Source organism: Arachis hypogaea, chromosome 7, assembly GCF_003086295.3.
Source record: "Arachis hypogaea cultivar Tifrunner chromosome 7, arahy.Tifrunner.gnm2.J5K5, whole genome shotgun sequence".
NCBI lineage: Eukaryota > Viridiplantae > Streptophyta > Magnoliopsida > Fabales > Fabaceae > Arachis > Arachis hypogaea.
The window spans coordinates 39791156-39797931 of record NC_092042.1 but is presented as its reverse complement, the minus strand read 5'-3'; positions in this window follow the sequence as shown (position 1 = coordinate 39797931).

Below are 6776 nucleotides of genomic sequence, written 5' to 3'. Positions count from 1 at the left end.
TGATTGGTGCTGTGACCAATTTAGCTTTCAGAGTCTCAAATGCCTGCAGACACTCTTTATCAAAGATAAATGGCATGTCAGCAGCTAGCAGGTTGCTCAGAGGTTTGGCGATTTTTGAAAAATCCTTTATAAACCTCCTATAGAATCCTGCATGCCCCAGAAAGCTTCTGATTGCCTTAACATTGGCAGGTGGTGGTAATTTTTCAATTACCTCTACCTTAGCTTGATCCACTTCTATTCCCTTGTTTGAAATTTTGTGCCCAAGGACAATTCCTTCAGTCACCATAAAGTGACATTTTTCCTAGTTTAAAACCAGGTTGGTCTCTTGGCATCTCTTTAGAACAAGTGCTAAATGGTCAAGACAGGAGCTGAATGAGTCTCCAAATACTGAAAAATCATCCATGAAGACTTCCAGAAATTTTTCCACCATATCAGAGAAAATTGAGAGCATGCACCTCTGAAAGGTTGCAGGTGCATTGCACAGGCCAAATGGCATCCTTCTGTATGCAAATACTCCAGATGGACATGTGAATGCCGTTTTCTCTTGATCTTTTGGATCTACTGTAATTTGATTATAACCTAAATATCCATCCAGGAAGCAGTAGTATTCATGACCTTTCAGTTGTTCTAGCATCTGGTCTATGAATGGTAAAGGAAAATGATCCTTTCTGGTGGCTGTATTGAGCCTTCTATAATCAAAACACATATGCCACCCAGTAACTGTTCTTGTAGGAACCAGTTCATTTTTTTCATTATAAACCACTGTCATGCCACCTTTCTTGGGGACAACTTGGACAGGGCTTACCCAGGGGCTATCAGAAATAGGATAAATAATCTCAGCCTCTAGTAACTTAGTGACCTCTTTCTGCACCACCTCCTTCATGGCTGGATTCAGCCGCCTTTGTGGTTGAACCACTGGCTTGGCGTTACCCTCCAGTAAGATCTTGTGCATGCATCTGGCTGGGCTAATGCCCTTGAGATCACTGATGGACCACCTAAGAGTTGTCTTGTGTGTCCTTAGCACTTGAATTAGTGCTTCCTCTTCCTGTGGCTCTAAGGTAGAGCTTATGATTACAGGAAAGGTATCACCTTCTCCCAGGAATGCATATTTTAGGGATGGTGGTAATGGTTTGAGCTCGGGTTTAGGAGGTTTCTCCTCTTCCTGAGGGATTTTCAGAGGTTCTACTATTCTCTCTGATTCCTCCAGATCAGGCTGAACATCTTTAAAGATGTCCTCTAGCTCTGATTCAAGACTCTCAGCCATATTGACCTCTCTTACCAGAGAGTCAATGATATCAATACTCATGCAGTCATTTGGGGTGTCTGGATGTTGCATAGCTTTGACAACATTCAACTTGAACTCCTCCTCATTGACTCTCAAGGTTACTTCCCATTTTTGAACGTCAATGAGGGTTCGGCCAGTTGCTAGGAAAGGTCTTCCTAGAATAAGAGTTGCACTCTTGTGCTCCTCCATTTCCAGCACCACAAAGTCAGTAGGAAAGGCAAATGGCCCAACCTTGACAATCATGTCTTCAATCACGCCTGATGGGTATTTAATGGAGCCATCAGCAAGTTGAAGACATATCCTGGTTGGTTTGATTTCTTCAGTCAAACCAAGCTTTCTGATAGTAGATGCAGGTATTAGGTTGATACTTACCCCAAGATCACATAAAGCTTGCTTGGTGCAATTACCCTCTAATGTGCATGGTATCATAAAGCTCCCGAGATCTTTAAGCTTCTCAGGTAAGCTTTTCAGAATGACTGCACTGCATTCTTCAGTGAGGTAGACTTTTTCAGTTTCCCTCCAATCCTTCTTATGACTTAAGATCTCTTTCATGAACTTAGCATAAGAGGGTATTCGCTCAAGTGCTTCTGCAAATGGAATCTTTATTTCAAGAGTCCTGAGATAGTCTGCGAAGCGAGCGAATTGCTTATCCTGTTCTGCTTGGCAGAGTTTTTGAGGATAAGGCATTTTGGCTTTATATTCCTCAACCTTAGTTGCTGCAGGTTTATTGCCTACAGAAGTGGGTTGGGAAGCCTTTTTAGAAAGGTTGTTATCAGCACTTGTATGTGTCTGACCCCCCACTGGCGTTTGAATGCCAGGGGTGAAAGCTGGAGTGGCGTTAAACGCCAACTCCTTATTTGTTATTGGCGTCTGAACGCCAGAACTATGCTCCCTTTGGGCGTTCAACGCCGAATTCATGCTTGTTTCTGGCGTTGAACGCCAGGAATGAGCATGGTCTGGGCGTTCAGCGCCAGCCTTATTCCTCTCTGGGCTTTGATTGTCCTCAGAGGGATTTTGAGTAGCCATTTGTTCATTTCTTGGCTTCCTGCTGCTTTGAAGTGAGGTATTTAATGTTTTTCCACTTCTTAATTGAACTGCTTGGCATTCTTCTGCTATTTGTTTTGACAGTTGCTTTTCTGTTTGCTTTAACTGTACTTCCATATTCCTGTTAGCCATTCTTGTTTCTTGTAGTATTTCTTTGAATTCAGCTAGCTGCTGGGTTAGAAAGTCTAATTGCTGATTGAATTCATTAGCCTGATCTACATGACTGAGTTCAGCAGTTACTGTTTTAGCTTCTTCTTTCATGGAAGATTCACTGCTTAGGTACAGATGCTGATTTCTGGCAACTGTATCAATAAGCTCTTGAGCTTCTTCAATTGTTTTTCTCATATGTATAGATCCACCAGCTGAGTGGTCTAGAGAAATCTGAGCTTTTTCTGTAAGCCCATAGTAGAAGATGTCTAATTGCACCCACTCTGAAAACATTTCAGAGGGGCATTTTCTTAGCATCTCTCTGTATCTCTCCCAGGCATCATAAAGGGATTCATAATCTCCTTGTTTGAAGCCTTGGATGCTTAGCCTTAGCTGTGTCATCCGTTTTGGAGGGAAATAGTGATTCAGGAACTTTTCTGACAGCTGTTTCCATGTTTTTATGCTGTTCTTAGGCTGGTTATTTAACCACCTCTTAGCTTGATCTTTTACAGCAAATGGAAACAGTAATAATCTGTAGACATCCTGATCTACTTCCTTATCATGTACTGTGTCAGCAATTTGTAAAAATTGTGCCAGAAACTCTGTAGGTTCTTCTTGTGGAAGACCGGAATACTGGCAGTTTTGCTGCACCATGATAATGAGCTGAGGATTCAACTCAAAGCTACTAACTCCAATGGAGGGTATACAGATACTACTCCCATATGAAGCAGTAGTGGGGTTAGCATATGACCCCAGAGTCCTCCTGGACTGTTCATTTCCACTTAGTTCCATGATGGAATAAAGGAGATGATATGTATGTTAATATTATTTATTTTATAAAAATTTATTTTATAAAATAAAATAAAAAATGAAATAAATAAAAGAAATTGAAAATATTTTGAAATTGAAATCTGAATTTTTAGATCCAATGCTCCTTATTTTCAAAATTTTTGGAGGGAAAACACCAAGGAACACCAAACTTAAAAATTTTAAGATCAAAACACAAGAAAGACTCAAGAACACCTTGAGGATTCACAAGAACACCAAGAACAAAAGAAAGAACACCAAACTTAAAATTTTTAGAAAACCAAGATAAATTTTCGAAAATTAAAGAAAAATTAACAAGAAAACACCAAACTTGGAATTTGGCACAAGATTTAATCAAAGAAAAAATTATTTTTGAAAAAGATTCCAAAGAAGATACCCAATTATCAAGAACAACTACTAATGCTCCAGCCAATTGGGCAATAACTTCAGTGTTGATTTTAAAGATGTATTATATTTATGGATAAAAGTATAATTTTTGAAAGTTAATGATTTGAAAAAGCATAAGAAAAACAAGAAAAGACACAAAACAAGAAAAACTCAAGATCAAACAAGCAAAATAAACAAGAACAACTTGAAGATCAATGAAGAACAAAGAACACAAGTTTGAAAATTTAAAGAAAAATATAAAATATGCAATTAACACCAAACTTAGAACAAGACACTAAACTCACGAAAAAGATTAAAATTGATAAAGAAAAATAATATTTTTGAAAAATTTTTGAAAAGAAACTATCCTATCAAGATTTAATGACTCTATAACAATAGAAATAAATTATTCCTAATCTAAGAAATAAAATAAACCTTTAGTTGTTCAAACTCAAACAATCCCCGGCAACGGTACCAAAAACTTGGTGCACGAATTTGTGATCCGTACAACTAACCAGCAAGTGCACTGGGTCGTCCAAGTAATACCTTACGTGAGTAAGGGTCGATCCTACGGAGATTATTGGTTCGAAGCAGACTATGTTTATTTTATTAATCTTAGTCAGGATGCCAATAAGATTAATTGGAATTAATTGTAAGAAGTCAAAATATTTGGAATAAGAATTGTTACTTTATTAATGAAGGATCTGTTGGAGTTTTGGAGATGCTTTGTCCTCTAAATTTCTGCAATGTAATATTCAACTCAATTGTTTGTAAAGTTCCATCCATGGCAAGCTGTATGTAGGGTGTCACCATTGTCAGTGGCTACTTCCCATCCTCTCAGTGAAAACGGTCCAGATGCTCTGTCACAGCACGGCTAATCAGCTGTTGGTTCTCGATCATGTTGGAATAGGATCCATTGATCCTTTTGCGTTTGTCATCACGCCCAGCAATCGCGAGTTTGAAGTTCGTCACAGCCATTCAATCCTTGAATCCTACTCAGAATACCACAGACAAGGTTTAGACTTTCCGGATCCTCAAGAATGGCCGCCATCAGTTCTAGCTTATACCACGAAGATTCTGATTAAGGAAGCTAAGAGATGCTCATTCAATCTGATATAGAACAGAGGTGTTTGTCAGGCACACGTTCATGGATTGAGGAAGGTGATGAGTGTCACGGATCATCACCTCCTTCACAATTAAGCGCAAATGAACATCTTAGATAGGAACACACACGTTTGAGTGAAATAGAAACAATTGCATTAATTCATTGAGACGCTGCAGAGCTCCTCACACCCAACAATGGAGTTTAGAGACTCATGCCGTCAAAAAGTATGTAATTCAGATCTGAAAATGTCATGAGGTACAAGATAAGTCTCTAAAAGTTGTTTAAATAGTAAACTAGTAACCTAGGTTTATAGAATATGAGTAAACTAAGATAATTGGTGCAGAAATCCACTTATGGGGCCCACTTGGTGTGTGCTGGGGCTGAGACTAAAGCTATCCACGAGCTGAGGCTTTTCTTGGAGTTGAACTCCAAGTTATTGGGCGTTTAACTCCGGATCATGACGTGTTTCTGGCGTTTAACTCCAGACAGCAGCATGTACTAGGCGTTCAACACCAAGTTACGTCGTCTATCTTCGCACAAAGTATGGACTATTATATATTGCTGGAAATCCCTGGATGTCTACTTTCCAACGCCGTTGAGAGCGCGCCAATTGAACTCTTGTAGCTCCAAAAAATCCATTCCGAGTGTAGAGAGGTCAGGATCCAGCAGCATCAGCAGTCCTTTTTCAGCCTAACTCAGATTTTTGTTCAGCTCCCTCAATTTCTGCCAGAAATTACCTGAAATCACAGAAAAACACACAAACTCATAGTAAAGTCCAGAAATATGATTTTTGCTTAAAAACTAATAATATTCTACTAAAAACTAATTAAAACATACTAAAATCTACATGAAATTACCCCCAAAAAGTGTATAAAATATCCGCTCATCACCCTACATACAGCTTGCCATGGAAATGAGTAAGAAGGATTGAAGGAAGGCAGTAGGAAAGTAGAGATCCAACAAGGACAAAGCATCTCCATACACTTATCTAAAATTCTCACCAATGATTTACAAAAGTATTTCTATCTTTATTTTCTGTTTATTTATTATTACTATTCGAAAATTCCATAACCATTTATTATCCGCCTAGCTGAGATTTACAAGATGATCATAGCTTGCTTCATACCAACAATCTTCGTGGGATCAACCCTTACTCACGTAAGGTTTATTACTTGGACGACCCAGTACACTTGCTGGTTAGTTGTGCGAAGTTGTGAAGAAAGTGCTGAGTTATAAACGTGCATACCAAGTTGAGCGCCATTGTTAGAGATCACAATTTCGTGCACCAGGTTTTTGGCGCCGTTGCCGGGGATTGTTCTAGTTTGGACAACTGACGGTTCATCTTGTTGCTCAGATTAGGTAATTTTCTTTTCAAAAAGTTTTGAAAAATCTTTCAAAATTTTTTTATTTTATTTTCGTTTTTCCAAAAATATAATTTTCAAAAAATACAAAAAATTAATAAAATCATAAAATTAAAAAAAATTGTGTTTCTTGTTTGAGTCTTGAGTCAAATTTTAAGTTTGGTGTCAATTGCATGTTTTAAAAATTTTTGCATTTTTCGAAAATTCATACATGTGTTCTTCATGATCTTCAAGTTGTTCTTGGTAAGTCTTCTTGTTTGATCTTCATATTTTCTTGTTTTGTGTTTTTTTGTTGTTTTTCATATGCATTTTTGCATTCATAGTGTCTAAGCATTGAAATTTTCTATGTTTGGTGTCTTGCATGTTTTTCTTTTCTTGAAAATTTTTCAAAAATAAGTCTTGATGTTCATCTTGACATTCAAAGTGTTCTTGGAGTTCATCTTGACATTCATAGTGTTCTTGCATGCATCATGTGTTTTGATCCATAATTTTCATATTGCGAGTCACTTTTATGTTTTTCTCTCTCATCATTAAAAATTCAAAGAAATAAAAAATATCTTTTCCTTATTTTTCTCAAAATTTCAAAAATTTGAGTTGACTTAGTCAAAATTTTTTAAAACTTAGCTATTTCTTATAAGTC